Consider the following 22,561-nt stretch of genomic DNA (forward strand, 5'->3'; position numbering starts at 1 on the left):
AACAACAATAAGCCCGTTTCTCTTCCTTTCGCGTCTTATTTGGTAAACATCCAACACCGGAGAGATAAAGGATCTAACATCACTCCCATCGTCTTTGAAAAATCAAAAATAAAAAAAATCACTGATTCTACCTCCGTAAAATCCGGTAAAATAGCAACTTTTTTCACTCCGGTGAAAATCGATAAAATTAATATGTATAAAATTGACGTCAATAATAAGATGGTGGTGTTCGGTTTTGTAGATTAATAAAGAGATTGTGAAATTGAAGTAGTTAATAGAGTTAAAGGTGAAGATGGAGAAAAAAATGATGCTTCAATGGGGAAGACAATAAAATAAAGAGAATAAAAGCTAAAGTTTTTATGGGCCAATAAAATTATTCATATGTTTTAACATAAGTTAATATATTAAGAAAATAATATTTAAAATATTTATTATATATTGACCAATAAAAATATATAATTTGTATGATTTTATAATATTTTTTTCTTTTTTAACTCCTTACACGCTATTAGGAGAGTGAACTCACTCTCTTTGCCATGTCATACTCTAGGGTGGTTTTTAATTCATTTCAAAGATTTGAAGGGGGTATCTAAATGCCCGTCTAGTTTAACTGCTAAAGTGAGTTTTCGGACCAACTTCAGGATGGTTTTTATGTATTTTCCCTAAAGTTTATAAAGTTTTATAAAGTCTTTCACAAACGTTTTCACTTTGTTTTAAAGACTTAAAGTTCAAGTCAAGAAAGAGTAAAGAGTTGAGTGAACATCTCAAAGCTGTAAGGGAACTAAGTATTCCCTAAGAGTCAAGTTTCAAGATAAGTAAAGAACAAGAGTTGAGTTCATTCTCAAAAGTTATAAGGGAACTAAGTATTCCCTAAAGGTTTACAAACGTTTTTCTTGAATAAAAAGGGAACTAGAAGTTCCAAAAGAGTTTTGAACAAAAAGGGAAAATTGATTCCAAGAGGGTATTCTTAAAGCTAAAGGGTTCAACAAATTATCTCAACCCAAAGAAAAGAAAGTTTTAATTAAAAGAATGAGCTAAAGTACATTTTGGGAGTAGTATTGAGCACCGATGTGGGGATGAGAGTTCATATTAACTCAAGTCTCCATGTAAACCATGTATCCACCATGGGAATTGGCGGGTCATACTTTTTAGATGATCACGTAAGGAGAGCAAGTGGATCCACTAAGTTGAGTAAGGTCCTATATCGATGGCAAGGTGTAGAATGGTTCTCTTGCAACGTGAGGTAATACGTTGTACCATTACATAGGCTCATAGTGATGGTTTTCGGCTAGAAAAACTCCCACAATATTAGTTTCATGGTTCCGCAAGGTGTTCTTCTTAGTATGAAGGGGGGTATAGAACTCATTCATTCATTGCAAAAGTAGAGTTTGAGATAGGGCATGATATATTTTTATGATATTATTATCTTTAGTTAACATCATATTTTTAAGCAACTTTTCTTTATATTGCACTTTTTTTAAACTGATTTATATCGAAATGAGTTCAGTTAAATATCAAAAATTAAGTATATTGAGTTGAGTATCCATAGTCTAGTATCATATCTTTGAATTCAGTATTTAATATGTGAGTTGAGTATCTTATTCTTGAGTATACTTTGAGTGTCAAGTTTGAGAATAGGTAAGTATGTTTCCATCTTTTATTCAAGTATCAAGCTTAAGTTATGCTTTAGAATTCCCCTTACATGCTCGTACATATCATGTACTGAGCCGTTTGGCCTGCATCTTTTGATGATGCAGACACAGGTATTCAGGATCATCAACAAGAGCATCGTTGATACATTCCAGAGTTCGAGTTAGTCATGGTGAGTCTCCTTGTTTCTGGAGGATTTCATTTACTTTTCAGCTTAGTTAGGAGGTCGTGGGTCTTGTCCCGACTTCCATCCTTATCAGTTAGAGGCTTCATAGATAATCAGTTTAGTGAAGAAGTTTGTATTATTCATTTATCTTATTAAATATTTTAAAGACTAAAGCTGCCTATTTTATGGCTAGCTGAATATATTATTTTATTCAAAGTTGTTAATTTGAGTTAATGTTTCTAAAGTTGAGTTTATGAATTTTGTTTCACTTTTCAAGCTTAGTATGCTTCAATGAGTTTTCCGCTTGTAGCCAGCCAGGATGAGGGTTCGCTTGGGGACCAGCAATGGTCTTCGAGTGCCGGCCACGTCCAGGGTGTTGTCTCGGATCGTGACACGATGGGAGGGATTCTGGTAGCTTCAGCCTACACTCCTTCCTCTTGTTCAATATCCTTAACATCCTCAACCTCAGCTTTCTCTTCTATCTCTTCATTATGTGGCGGAGGATTCTCATTATCGGCACCTCTTTCACAGCAAGCGCCACTCTCCTATGGCCTCTACCCTTAGCTCTTCTTCTACCTCTGCCTCGACCGCGATCTCTAGTTGTTGTTTCCTTAGCTGAATCATTAACGGGAGCTACGGGTCTAGCACCGTTATACCTAGTATTAACCATCTGTGGACAGAAAATGAAAGAAGTTAGATACCAATTTGAATCGAAAGATACCAATTGGAATCAAGTCATAGCACGAAGGAGACAAGAGAAAAATGGAGATTTCCTAAAGTCCTATAGCCTCTCGAAGAAAAGTAAAGGTATCCCCATACCATTTCATGAGACTTTATTAGACTCATTTCGATACATCGAGATCAACGAACCTAGGCTATAATACCAACTTTCTCACGACTCAAACCCATCGTGATTGGCACCCACACTTACAAGCCGATGGGGTAACCACTACTACTTTCCAACTAAAACAATTATTCTAAAACTAAGGCATTTATGTTACGGAAGCAAGTTAAATAACGAAAAGCGAAGTTCATTACTAAACAAAAGACCTAAAACAACTAAAATTTGCAGAAGATAAACCTAAGATCTGAAAGTCAATGTACAAAAACTACTAACGATAACCAAGTCTAAACAAGAAAATACTAATGAATTATTCAACTAACTAAAGCAATGGCCTAAGTCCGAAAACGGTGGACATAGACTAAAGAGGACTCCATGGCAGCCCAAGAGATGCATCTCACCCTTGAAGTCGATGTGATAGTCTCTAATTTCCTAAGCGAGGTCTTTCAATAGCCGCTTGAAGATACCCTGTACTCAACAAAAATATGAGCAAGTGCAAAATCAGTACACAACCACCCTGTACTGGTAGGATCGCGCTGCTACCCCTCTAGTGCAATATAAACAAGTTGAATAAACATATCAACATAAACAACATTATCAACTTGACAATTCTAGAATACATTTCACATGCGTAACACATAATTGATGCTCTCACGGAATCAAAACTCAAACGGTTAGTGCACCAGCGTGGTACCCGATTTTAGTTAGCTTGCCGAAACGTGGCAACTCGATCCAATATTTATGCTGAAACGTGACAATTCGATCCCATCAACACACCAGAATCACATACACAAGTACATCATTAGGATCATACATTTACAACATAATTTCATTGATATATTATTCATCTATCTCACAACCAACGTGATCAATATTGCAACGTTCATATATGTACAATATCATAATGAAGCAAGAACATGAATACATCACACAATCATGAAATCACAACTATCACCTACCTCGAAACAAGCTTGAAACATTAAGAAACATGATTCTTCCCTTTACGGATTCTTCTACTTGTTCTTCGTCTATAAATAATCACAATAACACGAGAATCAACAAACAATCGCTAGTTGCCCAGGTTACTTAACAATTCTATGAACCCTTGATCAAAATCATGATTCCAACTAGTCAAGTTAGTGTTAATTACAACATGAATATATCAAGAAACCCTTCCCCATAAATATTGACCCATTCTATTATGTTTTACTGATCGAAAAAATTTACCTTTAGCTTCATGAATGGTGAAAACAAGTTGGAATAAATCAGGGGTCGTTCTTTAACTCTAAAAGTTGAAAAGTATCAAATAAGATCGTTTATGGATTTTATTTACGACATTATTTGCGCCTGTCCCGCTACAGCGACACCCATCCTGTTGTAGCGGTGTCACTGCAGCGGCATAAAATTCCATGCAGCGGCATTTTCGAACCAGTGAACTCCCCCAAAAATTCTACAATTTTAAGTCCCGTCTCGTCTGCTACAGCGGCACCCATCCCGCTGTAGTGGCGTGGCTGCAGCGGCACTAATCCCGCTACAGTGGCCCAAAGCGAGACAACATTTTTAAGGATATTTCAATTTCAACTTTTTATAACACACCCTTAACCCCATACACTCAGAAAATGCCCTTAATGCTAAGATCAATTTCCGGATATTTGCTTATCCAAAGTTAATTGCGTAAGGTCGTACGGATTCCTCATTGAGTTATCTAACTTATGTAATTGACTTCATATTTACTCCATCCGATTGCTACCAAATTTCCCAACGCCTTGATGACTCTGATTTCCTCCAAATCTGGACAAAATTGAAAAAATCCTAACACAAGATTGGCCCTAATTTTTCTCTCATTGGCATTTCTATAACAATGGAATCTGATCGTTACAGAGAATAATTAAGGTGTGCTCAGTATGCAAAGAAGCCAAAATAGCGACAATATGGTCCATAGATTCCCGACAAGGGTTGGATACTTAAGCTTTAATCAATTCAATGGATTTCTTATTACATATTCATTAGCTTATGACTACTTTAAACTTGGTGTTTTTCTCCATAAAATAAATATTTTCCAAAAATTTATAAGTTGCCGATTGCCTTAATTACTCTTTTATTAATTGAGAACGAGTCCACTAAAAAAATGGATCAAATGGGAAACAGTAATAAAACAGTAAGATATATTATAAATTATATATAATTACAGCGATGTACAGATTTTGAGTTGTATGCTTCGTATATTTTGTTTTCTTTCATTTTGTCACAAAGTTGGATACGATATTCTACATTTACCATCCGAGGTAAATATTGTTTAGTGGTGGATCAAATTTGGATGGGTAGTATGATAAACGGATCAAAACTCAATACACAATTTAAATGGTAGATTTTACACAAATTTTATAGTGTTGAGAGTTAATTAATTACATCTTATCTCAAATTTTTTTTAAATTACAAAAATCCTTAAATTTGGTGAAATTTAGATATATCGCAAATATCCGGGATGCATCCCTTTTCGATTTTGGATACATACGCATACATCAAGTTTGTGTTTAGATACATAACTCAAGGTCCGATTCATCGCGTATGATCTCTATACATCACATAAAATGTTGTATCCATACATCATGTAAATTAATGACTCGATACATCGTAAAGTGATGTATCCGATCGATATCGCGTAAAGTGATGATCCGACTGCCGTAGCTTGCTGGTTTTTCCATCATCCAATCCACAACAAATCGAATGAAACCTGGCGATAAAGAAGTGAACACTTTGATAATGTAAAGTAGAGATTTTTGCAATTTCAGGTCAGGTAATGAATAAAAAAAACTGGTCATGATTCAGTGCAAACTAATTTTTATTATGTTTTAGTTATTTTATTTGTTTTTAAAAATATTTTAATACTTAATAAAATCATTTCTTTTCTTTATTATATGTAACCTATCAAATTAAAGAAAAAATCGAAGTATTTTGACAAGGAATCAATTTGGATGGCTTATTAACTCAATTTTTAATGGATTTTATTGTCTATGTCTACCTCTTCCTCTTGATATACAAAGATAAGACTTTTTTTTTTCAATAAGGCAATATTCGGTTTGATATTTCATCTAAAGACAAAGACAGAAGATTAAAGACAAATCTCCTTTGACATTAAAGATGAAATCAAGAAATTATTCAGTATATAAATACCCTATTTTATTAAAATGTCCTACACCATAAAACAAAAAATTAAACTAGATTTTCATATATGGATTTTCTAGTGGTTTGGCTTTCATTTGTCATAATTAGTGTACTATTATTCTTAATGAGCAGTAGTAATGTCGAGAAAAAAAGAAAAAGATATCATCCAATTGGTGATAGCACTTTGAAGCAATTAATGAACTTTGATAGGATACATGACCATATGACTAGTCTTGCTGCAAAATACAAAACTTATAGATTGGAGAGTCTCTTTAGAAGAGAAATTTATACTTCTGATCCGATTGAGTACATTTTGAAGACAAACTTTGATAACTATGGCAAGGTATGTCTCTCCGCCTAAGTTGTTCAGGTTTTTCAAAAATGTTTTTGCGCTCATGTCGGATTCTTTAAAAATAAACTATTTTTGGAGAATTCGATACGCAACTGTCGACATTTTTGAAGAGTCTGAGCAACATAGCTCTCTGCAACGCGATAAATTACTCATTCGGTTTCAGTTTGTTGGTCAACTTTTAATTTGACAATTAAAAACAATAAAATCTTGTGATTTTAAACTAAAGACATGTTTGAATCTATCAAAATATCTTTAAATATTAGTATAATTTTAAAAAAGACAGTAATTTAGGTGAATATTTTTTAATAAATAATTACTGATTTTAGTGATAGTGTTGATTTATTATACTTTATAGCAATATATGGTAATTTAATGATAAATCTGCCTATATATTAAAAATGAATTATTCATTATCAATAGATGTATAATAAATCTTTTAAAACATATAATGCTTATTTTTTAAGAAAGTTAATAAAGCTTATATTATATTATATGTTTTATAAATTGTTCTCTACGGTGTATATTAAAATTGTATTAACGTATAAATATTTTTAACTCAAAACATAAAATTATATGTCTAAAAAATCTGCAGGGGAATGAGGTTTTAGAAGACTATTATGGAGATGGTGTTTTCGCAGGATGGATGGAGATAAATGGAAAGAACAGAGAAAGCTTTCGAGTCCAGACTTCTCCAAAAGAGTTTTGAGGGATGTTAACAGTATCGTCTTTCATAGAAATGCAGCAAAACTTGCTAACATCCTGAACGAAACTGCAAATTCTAACAACACAGTAGACATTCAAGTAATCTTCCACTCATTATTCGTACATTATCAAGTAGATTACTATTTCATACGTAATCATAAAAAAAAATCTATGTAGGATCGGCTTCTGAAGTCATCTATGGATTCTCTGTTTCAAGTAGCATTAGCATTTGGTATTGAGCTGGAGAGTGTGTGTCGTTCTAATAAAGAAGGCTCGAACAGATTCATCCGAGCCCTTGATGAAGTGAGTGAATTGAGTTTCTGGCGATACATCGATCTCTTTTGGAAAATCAAAAGGTTTCTTAGTATTGGATCCGAAGCTAAGTTAAAGAGAAGTGCTCAAATTCTCCACAAGTATATATATAATTTGATCAACACAAAAACATAACAACTTTCCCATGATTCCTCAGTAACCAATTTTATTTAGTTCTCCTTCTGTTTCAATTTGTACGACTCATTTTTCTTTTTTCTCTATGAATACATACATCTCAACAATTTTTCTTTTTTAAATTCTGTGTCAAGTCAAACTAAATCCTATAAATTGAGATAGAAAGAGTAACAATTACTGTATTCATCGATGTGAATTCTTTAATTGTACAACAGAGGAAAGAAGAAAACATTTTGTCAAGATTGGCATAATACATAAATATACCCTTTAACTTGGCTTCGAATCACCTTTATGCCCTTCAAATTTGGGTGTGCATAAGTAGACACTTAAACTTGTGTAAAGTTGAACAAATAGACACACATGTCCTACATGTCATCCTACATGTCATTTTTCGTCCTAAGTGTATTTTGTCATGTAGGACTCATGTATTTATTTATTTAAAAGTTGGATAATTAAAGTGTCTGTTTGTGCATTATGAAAGTTGAAGGTCAAAGCTATAATTTGAAGCCAAGTTTAGGGTCTAATATATGTAGTATGCCGTCAAGATTCTGGCACTATTCTACAACAAATCCAAAGTACTTGAGAGATATACTTGTAAACTTCATGGGTGTTCGTAAAGATACAACGGGAACGACTCTCGCTTGGTTTATTTGGAGTTTATGCAAGCATCCTCAAGTACAGGAGAAAGTAGCACAAGTGATTAAAGACGCGACAAAATCAAATATTGGTACAACAATTTCAGATTTCGCATCACATCTAATTGAAGAAGCCATGGATAAAATGCACTATCTACAAGATGTGCTTTCGGAGACATTAAGACTTTATCCTTCTATTCCATTGGTAAATATTCAAACTCGATCTCTTCATTCACGAACATCATAATGTATTATTTTAAGTCTAAATTATGGACATACATATTTTGGTAGAATGGGAAACTTTGTTACTTTCAGATGGATACAATGTGAATAAAGGGGATATGGTGGTGTATCAACCATACGCAATGGGAAGGATGAAATACATATGGGGTGATGATGCAAAGGAGTTTAAGACAGAGTGTTGGAATGGATGCGCCCACTAACAGTTAGTGGACCAGGTCCCTTGACACAGCAAGAACTGAATGTAAGCAGAGACAGTGGTTAGCATCTACTATACGTCAACGGACTAGGTCCCTTGACTCAACAAGAACAGTACTTGAAACAAATGCAGAAAGTAAATGGCTGTAAGTAAAATTTGCACGATGATTTTACGTGGAAACCTCCTTGCTCAAGGGAGTAAAACCACGACTTGTTGCACAAGATTTACAACCGTCTTCACTAATCTTCTCAAGCAAAAGTGAAACCCGATTACAATCAATGTGAGAAAAAGTTATTAATCTCACTATAAAGTAATCTACCTATTACTTGAAGAGCCTAAGCGGATACAACACCGCCCACTAAAACACCACGCTCCGGATGATTTATAATTTGCTAAGCGGATACCACACCGCCCACTAAACCACCTAACTCTAGATGACTTAGAATTCGACTAAGCAACAAAATGATGTTTCCCACTAAATCAGTCAACCTTAACTGATTTAGAATTTTACAAACCCAAAAAAAAATATCTAAATCCTATATAGATTAGGAACATATTTACAATGTGATCACGAAAGATATAATCCTAAGAAAATTATATAGCTTGTAATTCTATCAGATCCTTGTTGTAGTTAGGATGACACTTCTTGAAGATGGCCTTTGCTTTTTGAGCTTTTGGATTTTCTGAAATCCAAAACTTTTTTTGCCAAAACTTGAATTTGTGTTTGATGAAAAGAGATAATATAATTCACCACAAATTCGTTGAAATCATCCCATTGGCTGAAGGCCTGCTGTTGGAAAAGGTGTGAACCTACCGCATCAGAGGTGGCAACTTTTCTTACAGCTCTCTTTTCACCTTTTCACGTCGCAGTCTTACGGAGACCAGGTCCCTTGCAAACTTCTTTGTGAGTTCTTGAAAAGGCTTGTTGGCTGACTTCCTTCTTTGGATGAATGAATATAATATGGTGTTTGTCATGCTAAAAGTATCAAACATAAATAGTTATTATCTGTTGGACAAACACCCTCCTCCATTCTGTTTGTTGTAGTACACTGATGCTCACCAACCTCTTACGTGATAACTTTACAGCTTTAACCAATTTTGTATCTGATGGAGGAAACTCTGCCTGATACCAGGTCCCTGCATTCGTGAGATACTGAAACATACAATCTCGTCCGCTCTTCTTATTGGTGTAGGGTACGTACCACCTAACATGACAGCTTTTACGACTGTACCCCATTTATATTTGGACAAAACCACTCTGCCAGGGACCAGGTCCTCGCATTTGTGAGGATCATCAAAACACCTAGAATATAACATTTCCCCCCTTTTTGATGATAGCACACAAATATACCTCACACTGAGTTTATCAATCATCTCATTGTCAGCAGTTCTAATAACAAGGATTTAGTTCCTTGTTAGATCGATAAGTTTGTTAAATCATCAAAACTTCATATCAAGTTTGAGCTATCATCTTAACTCAGATTCGAACTAACATTTTGCCCCTTTTTGATGATAACATACTTATTCACCAGTTCCCCCTATAAAAAAGAAATCTTAGGGTAACTGGAGTTGAATCATCTCCAAAGTTTGTCAAATTATTAAAACATCAACATAGCATTTCCCCCCTTTTTGATGATGACAAACATCTTCTTCCCCCTATCGACAGGACCATGTCCTTGTCAGGTAGCAAGATATATTCTCCCAGTCAGCATGACCATATCTCTTCAAGTAACTACAAATTGATTCCCCCTATCGATGTGGCCATGTCTTTTTCAAGCAGTTATAACACCATTGATCTCATACCTTACCTTAAAAACTTTCCCCCTTTTGACATCATAAAAAGGGTTAAAGCAGTAAACCAAGTTGACAGAAATATGTTCCAGCAAATTCATGGCCACTTGAGCAACACTGAGCATGAGTAAAAAGGCATAAAGTAATGAGACAAGTCAGTAGAAACATGACATTTTTCATCCATAAACAAAAGATCAGCCATCAAAGCATTGCAAATATGATTACAAATGAAAACAAGAACAATGCCCAAAAGGAGTAATGAGGACTGCATAGAGAGATAGGAAAAGAAGGGATGACTTAGAGGAAAGGGATTCAAAGAATAGGATTAATAGAGCATATCCCTTAGCATAAGATTTTCATAATCATGTCTTAACATTCAGCATGTTGTGCAGCCCAACATATATGTTGAACTTTCAGAGCTGCCAATTTTATTTTATTATTTTTTTTGGTTTTGGCACCTGGTCCCTCTGATGGTGTTGTTTCAGAAGATGGACTTTTAGACAACCCATTTCAGTATTCTAGTTAACACGAGCAACTGTCATAGTTTCCAACACCAGCCTGAGTTTCTCATAACAGAAAGATTGGTAAAACAAAAAACTCAACGCCTCCGAGATGAATAGATCAACAATTAAGGAACCAATAATTTTTTTTTACATCTTCCTCTTCAGAAAACTTTGAGTTCTCATAATATCAACTTCACCCTTTACGAACATCATCTTTTCACTTCTTCATTTTTCATGGAGTACCAGATCCTTCTTCACACTTAAAACATTTTCATTAGATAATTCTCCAGCAATAATAGAGGGGGTTAATGATTTGAAGTGTGTTTGGAAAGAAGAGAAAGGAGAATTTCGAAACACCGTGATATTTGGAAGGTGACTTGATTTTTCTAGGGAAATAGAAAAAACTATGGAATATAAAGAAGGAGAAAATGAGGTATCAGATTGGCACTCAAAAGATGGGACAACAGTCAGATTCCTGAATGACAGACATGTGGCAATTGCAATGGTTCTCATGCATAATTCAAACTGCAATGTTAAAATTGCTAACCTTCAAAAAAGGACCAGGTCCCTCTCTGTAGTTTGAATGTCATTGCCTAGATTTGTCATGACCTCCCTTTTCCTTTATCCCCTTTTTCTATATGTGTATACCTACAAAATGTATGAAACTGAACTTGCTAAAACACACATAACTGAAAAGCAAGGATACATGTTCCCTTTGCTAGTCATGAAGGAGTCGATTGCTTCAGGCAGGATCCATACAAGAAGGTTTTAGCATTTCCATCATCATCTTGATTAATTCAGCCAGATTTTAATAAGCTTCAAGATGTTTCCTGGTCCACAAGAGTTCCCATCAAGCTGCATTTGCTACATTCTCGCCTAAGTTGATGAAAGAGCAACTGCATTTTGCCTTTCATTTTCCCTTGAGTGAGTGATCAGCCTATAACATAATCCACTCTTGAGGTACTCTTTCCATCAGCTTGATACCTAGCACAATAAATCAACACCATATACTCCAAAAAAAAAAAGTCTGTTGATGGACAGAATAGGACCGGGTCCATTGTCTTCTTCAACTATGTTCGGATTCTACTAGCAGCCTTTAAAAGTGATTTCTTTGTACATGGGTAGAGTCCTTGAACCCAGTTCATTAGCATCCAGCTTCAAGTTAGTGCCCAAGAAAGTATAAATTGTCGAGGCACCTAAAACATGAACCCTTTTCAGCAGCTTCTTTGAACAGGTACCTGGTCCCTTCATATGTTCAGACAGTAATTTCCCTGATCATGTTGTGGTATCTTCTTTACTTCAGCTTAGCCACTATGAGTACGTACATATTCTTGACAAGTTGGTCCTTACTGAAGCCTAAGGTGAAGATGTCAGCTACTTGATGCTTCATTTTGCAAAACTCCATGATGACATCACCATTCATTCTCATTGTCTTGACTTAAAGTATGTTAAGTCATTTGAGAAGCTCAATGATGTATAATTCTTGACAACCAAAGGTACCTTTTGAGATTTTCTTGATCTCTCTTGAACTCATTATTGAGGATCAACTTGGACAACCGATCAACTTGTTGGGGAACCGACTGTCAGATTTTGCTTTTTTCAAACTGAGCTTGATCTGCTTCTTCATTATCACCTTTAGAATTCACATTATCACTTTGAACTGCATCATCTTTGTTCAGCAATGTCTAGAAGACCGGATCCCTCATTAGGTACATCATCTGCATCAGGTTTCTTGAGATTGCTTAAAGATAGTTTGATCTACTTCTCCTTAACATCATCGTCTCAACCTTTGTCATCTGCAAATATCATTTTATGCAGACTGGGACCAGGTCCCGTGACACAGGTTTGTGCAGCAAAGCAGCACTTATGAGCACGTCTATTAAATCATACCTCAACATTCTCACCTCGAGCATTGAGGTCAGTGAGACTGTCATAACGAGCAGTAAACAGATCAACAATAAACATGTTCTTGCATCTCTTTTCTGTCAAGATCATCGCCTGAGAGAGAAAGTTTGTGAAAAAATAATTATCTGATAAGAGCTTAGCTTCATTTCATTCATCACACATCTACACCAAGAATGCAGCATTTATTTCCATTAGCCAAAAGAGACACCTCCACCTTGAAGTGACCTAATTAGTATGTGTTTTAAGCATCTAGTATTTATGAACCAACACTGACTACCTCCTCTCTTATGCACAAGAATTACTCGTTAGAGTTAGGAACCCACTTCAAACAGAGTTCCCAATAGCTGTCAAAAGGCTTAACAAGAAACCTTCCTGTCCAAGGTGGCAAAGTGTTCTTGCTAAAACGATAGCGAGGAATAAGTACCTTGCGCTCCGTTTCCACATAAATGTCGGATCTGAAAATTTTAGCACGAAGACCAGGTCCCCTTTCTTTCTTTTCTTGATTATTTTCAGAATGGACAAATTTCACATGCCTTTCTTTAGCTCTTTTCCGCTTCTCACAATTTTCTTTTAGATGACCATTACGCCCATAGTGAGTGCACAAGAGATTGTCAGCTACAGACACATATTTACTGTGATGATTATGAGGGGGTTCTGTCAGTCTGCATTCCAGCCCATTCTTGCCATTGAAAATCTGACTAGATAAGTTACAGAGAATTTGGGAGGAGTCAGTCCACTTCAAAGAAAGATTTAGCTCTTCCCTTACCTTGGTCAGATCTCTCCTCAGTTGAGCATTAATTTCAATGAAGGCGACCAACTTAGACTCAGAAGTCTTAAGTTTTTGTTCCAGTTCCTCCTCAAAGACACTGACCTTTCGCATTTCACCCTTTGAGGTACCAGGTCCCTCATTGGGTTCCATACTACCAGTCTCAAGGATACATATGTTGACGCTCAATTCAAATATTTGAGATTTAAGAGCAGAATTTTCATCCTCACACAAACTTAATTTTTCATTCAACATTAAGTTTTGAGTGGTTTGTTCATCAACAGTGTCTATAAGTAGGGCAACAAGTTCTAATTTTATAATGGGAAGAGTATCTAGATCATCTTTAAGGTCAAAAATAGTTACCTCATTTAGATTCTCTTCAGCATCAGATTCTGCCATTAATGAGAAAATTGAATTGTAAGACATTTTCATCATCTTCAACGGCCATCATTGAGACATCCTCATGGTTTTCTGCATCTTCTTCTGACTCACTTGAGGAATCTTCCAAGACTGCAAGAACTTTCTTCACCACCCGATCAGCATTAGCCTTTCACCACGTATAACGGAATTCGTTTCCTTTTTCTTGAAACCTTCCATGTTTTTTGAATATTCTTTTAAACCTTTCAGTCAAATAAATCATATCTTTTTCGTCTTCCAAAGCATCATTTGGAGAAACCTTTAATGCTACAGACTTCCTTTTTTTTATATGTTTCATCATACTCTCTTATACATTTGGGAACCTCCTGAATTAAACATATTTTCTTCACATTCTTGGTAGGAATGTGAGGACCATCAAGAACCAAGTCCCGCAGCTCACTATCTTTTGCGATGATATAATCGTGCAGTCTGTTCTTCCACCATCGGTAACACTTATGGTGGATTTACCTTCTTCTATGCTTGGTGAGGACGCCATTCCTTCAGGATCTATTCTCTTGGTGTTAACCATATAGAGAATCCAACGCTCTGATACTACTTGTTGGAATGGATGCGCCCACTAACAGTCAGTGGACCAGGTCCCTTGACACAGTAAGAACAGAATGTAAGCAGAGACAGTGGTCAGCATCTACTATACGTCAACGGACCAAGTACCTTGACTCAACAAGAACAATTGTTGAAACAAATACAGAAAGTAAATGGCTGTAACTAAAATTTTCACGATGATTTTACGTGGAAACCTCCTTGCTCAAGGGAGTAAAACCACGACCTGTTACACAGGATTTACAACCGTCTTCACTAATCTTCTCAAGCAAAAGTGAAACCCGATTACAACCAATGTGAGAAAAAGTTATTAATCTCACTGTAAAGTAATCTACGTATTACCTGAAGAGCCTAAGCGGATACAACACCTCCCACTAAACCACCACGCTCTGGATGATTTAGAATTTGCTAAGCGGATACCACACCGCCCACTAAACCACCTAACTCTAGATGACTTAGAATTTGACTAAGCAACAAATAAATGTTGCCCACTAAATCAGTCAACCTTAACTGATTTAGAATTTTACAAACCCAAAACAAATATCTGAATCCTTTATAGATTAGGAACAGATTTACAATGTAAGCACGGAAGATATAACCCTAAGACAATTATATAGCTTGTAATTCTATTAGATCCTTGTTGTAGTTAGGATGACACTTCTTGAAGATGGCCTTTTCTTTTGAGCTTTTGGATTTTCTGAAATCCAAAACTTTGTTTGCCAAAACTTGAATTTGTGTTTGATGAAAAGAGATAATATAATTCACCACAAATTCATTGAAACCATTCCATTAGCTGAAGGCCTGCTGTTGGAAAAGTGGTGCACCTACCGCATCAGCGGTGGCAACTTTTCTTACAGCTGTCTTTTCACTTTTTCACGTCGCAGTCTTACGGGGACCAGGTCCCTTGCAAACTTCTTTGTGAGTTCTTGAAAAGGCTTGTTGGCTGACTTCCTTTTTTGGATGAATGAATATAATACGGTGTTTGTCATGCTAAAAGTATCAAACATAAAGAGTTATTATTCGTTGGACAAACACCCTCCTCCATTCTGATTGGTGTAGTACACTAACGCCTCACCAACCTCTGACGTGATAGCTTTATAGCTGTAACCAATTATGTATCTAATGGAGGAAACTCTGCCCGGTACCAGGTCCCTGCATTTGTGAGATACTGAAACGTACAATCTCGTCCGCGCTTCTGATTGGTGTAGGATACTGCACTTTTCACCTATCACCTGACATGACAGCTTTTACGACTGTACCCCATTTATATCTGGACAAAAGCACTCTGCCAGGGACCAGGTACCCGCATTTGTGAGGATTATAAAAACACCTAGAATATAACACAGAGAGATGAAAACGGTTCTTTCAAGCAAGAAAGCCCTTTCAAATTTACCATTTTTTCAGGTCTGTACGTATATACATATGTTGACAAATTAACAAGACTAATGACTTTCATTATCAAACATAATGAATTAAAAAACATGTTTTGATGCACAATGCGCAGGCTGGGCCAAGGATATGTATAGGAAAAGAATTTGCTTATAGACAAATCAAGATCACTGTAGCGGTTTTACTACGATTCTTTATATTCAAGTTGACTGATGAATTAAGGACAGTTATCTACAAGACGATGATCCAGCTTCATATAGCTGGGGGATTACATGTTCGCACGATGCAAAGAATCAATCAAAACTGAAAACAGCCTCAGTTACTGCATAAATTGAGATTCACAATAAATAATATGCATAGCATTCTGCAATGTGAAGTGATTTTCAGCAAAAATAACAATGTTGTATTTTTCTTATACCACGTTATAGCTTTTAAAGAATGTACTCGTCCCATGAAAGCAAAATTTAGATAAATTGGGGGAATGTAGTTGGGATTAAATATCATTATGATCCTACTCCCTCCGTTCCCTTTTTGTTGTGATATTACGCATTTTGAAAGTCAATTTAACTAATTTTTATAGTTTAATTCGACATTTTAAACTAAAAAATTTAGGTATTATAAAACTATACAAAAAGTACTACATGTTGCAATTTTTTTACATATAAATATGATGAAAAATAAATTATAAAATATAAGTCAAGATTCTTATTATTTAACTCTAAAAAATGAAATCATGACAACTAAGAGGTGATAGAGGAAATATGATTTACTGGTAAATTAACAATAAACAAGTTGTTAAAAGTGATAATTGACATGTCATATCCCGAGCAATCATAATAATTCAATTGACTGACTACATAAATATTTAGTGAGGGTTTGATTGTCGAGGTATGTGTGGGCCCGCATGAGGGTTGTGAAACCATTTGGACATATATATCATTATCTAGAGTTATTCTAACACTATTACGACAAAGAAATAAATCAAAACCAATATCTAAAAGAACTGATACAAACACTATGTTTCATAAAATTTCTTGTGCATACAATATTTCTTGCAACATCAAGGAACGACCATCACACAAGTCCACTTCGCAAGTGTCGATTTCTTTGACTTTCAGTTTTGCATTATTTCCCACGTAGATCCACCTTAATTTAGATGAAACTCGACGAAACTCCACAAACGTTTCTCGATCTCAACTCACTTGGTCGGTGGATTATGAGTTTACAATCCACATACGATAAGATTGAGTTAATAAGGAAGTGCTAGAAACATCTATAGAACTTAGATATGCATTAAGAAATGTCACTTTTTTGGGCTCGGTACATTCACGAGCAAAATACCCCAATACTTGACAATTGTAACACTTCATTTTACTCTTGTCTATCTTCTTGAAAAACCCTTCCTTATTTAACTTTGACTTCTTTTTTTTCTTAGAGGGTCCTTCTCCAATCTCTTTTTCTTTCTCATTTCTTTTCCAATTCTTCTTACGCTTGAAGCCTGAAGATTTTGTACAACTTGACTCTGCCACAAATGCATTAAAAGCAGCTTTGGCAGCACCAAGTCGCTCATATTCAAGTTCAACATGGCAAGCAACATCTAAAAAAGTTTTGGTACTACCATTATGGATCAATTTAACCTTCAAATGTTTTCAATTATTGAAAAGAGACCGAATCACTACCTGGACTTGTTGCCTATCTAAAAGAACATGGACTACACTCTTGAGTTGGGCTATCATGGTTGACATCACCCTAAGGTGTTATTTGACAGTATGATCATGACACTTCTTGTAAGTGTCAAATTTGATAATCAACTATTGGAGGCGGGTTACAGAAGTACCCTCATATGTTCCTTGTGGATGTTCTCACATTGCATAAACAATAGGAAATTCATATTATCATGTATGAGGTCATCAGTCACAGAATTAACTATTATTTCATGCGTAGTGGAATCAACTTTTTTTAAAAAAAAACTCTGTAACCTTCAAGATTCCTTCTGTGTTGTGTAGAGTTATCCTCTTCTGGTTGATAGAAAACATGATTTACCCCTTGCAGAGTATTTTTCTCTTCGAATACATACCATATCATATGACTTCAGATGTCGTAATTCTCAATGTTAAGTTCACCTTTGTTTAAGTCAACAATAATAGCATTTTGATGTCATGACTATATTTGCAAGTTCATTAGGCAAGAATACTTCAAATCAATTTTGCATGCGACGTACACATTCAAGCAAATCAATTCTCAAAAAGATTTCATATTTAATGTAAAATCGAAAAGACGCGTAGGTATCCAATCATCATTTACAAACTATATATTTAACCAAAATTCGATACTGATTTTAATGTGTATATATACTTATATATTTTAGAGCATAATCACAAAGATTTACATGTCTAATAATCAAATATTATATGATAATGCGCAATAGAATAACAATCTACTAATCCATTAAAAAAAAGATAAAACTCAAATATTCATATTTAAAGCATAATCAAAATATGCATCACATATTTATAAAGAATAAACAACAAAATTCAATACTAAAATAGGTTTATGTTGTGAAATTTTACCCACTTAACTCATATATTGACCACATACTTCCATAGTGGTTCATTATCCCCAATTTCGAAATAGGTTTTGATTAGTTCTAGCTTCGAGTACTCTGGTAAAGAATGATACAAGACGCCGTATGCAAGACACTCCTCAAATTGAATAACACTTTCATTAACCTCATCAAATTTCATGTTAAAGGATATGAGGAAGTCTAACAAAGAGACAAGAGGATTGATCTTCAAAGACATAATATCTTTCAGATCTTTATCTCTTTTCCTTCAAATAACTGTTTGATTCCTTAACAAATTTTGTGTCGCCCACAGGTTACCAATCTGTATGATTCCTCTCTCTCAAAAACATGTCCTATGGCTCTGTGCTCTTCAAAATTGTCCTTTTACTCGACTGTGAGAACTCCAGTTGAAATAATTCGAGTTTGTTCTTGTTCAACCATGTCTGAAATGGGAAGAAGGAAACAATAATGGTGGAACCATTCATATATGACACTTTCATTTGTATGAGACAAAAAAACAACTGTTTAAGGAATATAAAAACTAAACAAATTAACAAGACCTAATTTGAAAAACATAATATATAAACACATATATTATATAAAAATATTCCTAAAAGGAAAAATATTCATTTTCCAAAAAGAGTAATCCTAAAGGACACGAAACACTTCTAAAAAATAATTTAAAAATGTTTTTTTGTTTTTTCCCAGACCAATTTCAAAATTGCATATCTCACTCGTTTAAATCTATTTTTCTATTATAATATATTTTCAGAAAGCTACAAACGAGTACATCATGAAAAAATTATGTTTCAAACTAAAAAAAAAAGTACACTAATTTTCAAACCGCAAACAATAGAAGCAGGTTTTTTGAAAAAAAAAGGTCAAAAACAACCAACGTACAAAAATTCATATACCACTTGATTTAAATTCCATTTTTTTAATATAATATATTTTCGAAAAGCTACGAACAAGCAGATCATGATATATAGCATAAGTTGCAACCTAAAATATTGTACAACCAATTTACACATCACTACAAACAAAAGCGGTTTTTAAAAAAAATGACAAAATTTCTTTCTTCGTAGGATAATGAATCCTATCTACAATATGAGAATCTTATTAAAACATAATTAATCCACATAAGAAATATATAAAAAGAAAACCCTAACTTCTTCCAGACAAAAAATTCACTGATTTTCAAGAAAAAAATAGTTATAGAAGATTTCTTTTCAACAACACAATGAGTTTACATCAACATCCAAATAATGGGATCAACTGATAATTGTTCTGATATCAGTGAAGAAAGTTTAAAGACAAAATAACAATAAAATGCGTACTTGATAACGTGCAGTGAAATATTCGTTATTGATTTTGTTGTCGAAATAATTTACTCCAGTTCTCTTTTTGAATCACAAGAAAATCAAGACTGTTCTTGTTCACAAATTAAGAGTCTCTTTACTGTGTAGATTGATTTATGTAACGAACTTTTCTTTCTGTTTGTTAATTGTTTTTGCCTTTCTATTCCTCTTATCTTTTAAAAAAAATTATCCATTTAATTAATTAATTAATTAAATCGAATAGAACAAAAATGAATTGGATCGAACAGAATTAGGTCGAGTTGGATCGGTCTACATGGACGACCCACCACCAAAACATAATACTTTTACACCTTGATTCTAGTTGATATCAGATGACCCAATAAAATGCTTACTGGGTTTGAGTCTTTGCTCAACCTTTTTTTGGAAAAAGAAATGGAAAATGTAGCATAAAATTTAGAGAAACTTTGACATATAACAATATAAAAATTATATTTGTATGCTATAGTTATAATTTGCATTGTCCACCATAACAAATTTATGTTTTCTATTGAACTTTTGATTTGTATAATTCGCTAGATACATCCAATTTACATACAAACAATTGTTCAGTTTTATATAAATTTATTTATACAATTGGATAATTTGTATAAAAAACGTTTGTCGTAATTTTTATATGGATGTGTTCTTTGTATAAGTGTATATGTGAAAATTATAAGCAAATCTCTCTTTCGCTTTATACAACACAAGTTATACATTGCAATTTGTATAATCTGTATTTGTATAGAACGAGAAAGAGAGAAAACAAAAGAGAACAGGGAAAAAGAAGATCTCTATTTGTATAATTATAAGTATATACGATGAAAAAATATGTATTTGTATTTGTATATACACTTTTTTCTCGCTTTATACAAACACAAACGCATTCTATACATTTGTACACTGGATGAGTTTGTATACCGAAAATGACTAATTGTATACAGAATCAGATGACAAAGAATGAGATTTTTACTTTTAACTAAAAAAAAATAGACTATGACTATAGCATTTAATTTTGAATTAATAATTTATTATTTCATACAATTATCCTAAAATTTAACATACAAATATGCAATTCTAGGATAGGCAAGGATGCCAAAAACTTAACCGAATACCGTTGGCACCATGAACATACATGTTACTTGTGGTGGCAAATTATATATATATATATATATATATATATATATATACTAGAAGGGCTAGAGCACGGGCCCAATATTGACATGAAAATAACATCAATTTTAACCAAAAAAAATGTCGATGAGAAAAAAATTGTTAGTACACCAGTACTTTTCATGTGGATCAAATAGTTGGTGAAGCAAACAAAGATTTTATATATGTTATAGTTATTTATAATATTCTAAAAGGCTCGTCTACGAATGGGTATGTGATAGTGTTTCGGTCTTCATATAATCGACATTGTAGATGAGAATCTAGAAGAACAGCGGCTAAAAAGGGAATAGAATAAACGACTTGCAGGCTTATCTAGGATAAAAATTCAAATATACATATCCAATTTAATTAGATGTAATGTAGCAAGAAATGATCAAACTTAGCTTGATGCATAAATTTTCTGAACATGCTTAGAAGCGAAAATGACTACTGCCAAAATATTGATGTACCTTCACCAAATGGAATACAAGTCATATTTGAAAGGAAAAAAAAGAACGAAGAAAATTGACGCATATAGATTAACAGATAAACAATCTAACTTCAACGTTTCTCATGATTTCTATTTCCTCACCAACCATGAAACATAAGAGTAAGAATTTCCGTTCTGCCTTTAACAGTGAATCTTCTCAATGAATTTAGCAATTACATCTTTCATTAAATATGCACATATGAACGAGAAGAATCTCGAATGAAATGTATAATTTTTAAAAGCAATCTTGAACTCACCAGAATGTGGGACCCTTGGCAGCCCGAATCTCGCTAACCTTCACTATCATACAAGGCTCAAAGATCAAAGTGTCTTGCGTGCAAACTTGTCCTGAAAGTGCAGTGTATTAAAAATGTTGTTATGAAATAAAATCTGCCACCTTATCTCCGCAATTGAGTAGATAAACAAGGCCAAAGGTTAATTTAGCAACTAATACCACACTTAATCTATGTTACAGCTCACATTGAAGTGATTAACTTTCTCCATTTAAGAATTGATACAGTAATAGAAGACTAATTTCAGCTTCTCATCTTAATTTCTTTAGTAAAGAAAACAAACACTAAAAGAGTTCACAAATCATATAAGGATTTTTCTAACTCCCTACATGATAATTCATTCTACTACTACTGTTCATATTTTTTTGTTTCTATTTATTGTCATGAAAATAATTGGTAATTAAAATGATCTAAGGCCAATGGGTGACAGAAATTATTAGGAGCTATAATACCTTACGACCGCAACAAACCAATGTCCTAAGCTCGCGGTGACAGAATATTGTTATGTCCCTAGAGAGTGCCCCCCCTGGAGTTATGTGCCCGGAGTTCTGTCCCTGGACCTTTCACCTTCCACATAACCAGAAGCATGAAAGATGTGATGTAGCATTTTAGAAGAAAGTCTCTCTCTTTATTGATGTCGAACTTCATCTGCCTGATAGAGGTAAAATGAAATCAACCGAAAAAGGGCATTTATTTATTAAAAACACACAACAATGAAGGAGAACTCATGCAGAAACACGAAATATAGTCAAACATCAATACATCCCAAAGTCACTAGTCTGAGCATTGAGAACTTCAATAGCTTCCACATCAAACGAATCAATACCACATCCAGTATGATTAAACTAAAGATCATCCCGTTCGCAAAGTTGAATCATCACCCCATATACCACGCCTTTTCCCTCTCTAATGCCTCATCAGTCATCACAAAATCACTTTCAGACTTCTTTTCTTGTACTTGTGAATCAGGACAATGTCA

The 22,561-nt window shown here is 34.3% G+C and overlaps 1 pseudogene; it reads left to right on the forward strand.

Moving 5' to 3' along the window:
* The first annotated feature begins 5,946 nt into the window (after positions 1-5,946).
* On the forward strand, positions 5,947-16,036 carry LOC107006102 (annotated as a pseudogene).
* The last annotated feature ends 6,525 nt before the right edge of the window (positions 16,037-22,561 follow it).

The sequence above is a fragment of the Solanum pennellii genome, chromosome 12 (assembly GCF_001406875.1).
Source record: "Solanum pennellii chromosome 12, SPENNV200".
Classification (NCBI taxonomy): Eukaryota; Viridiplantae; Streptophyta; class Magnoliopsida; order Solanales; family Solanaceae; genus Solanum; species Solanum pennellii.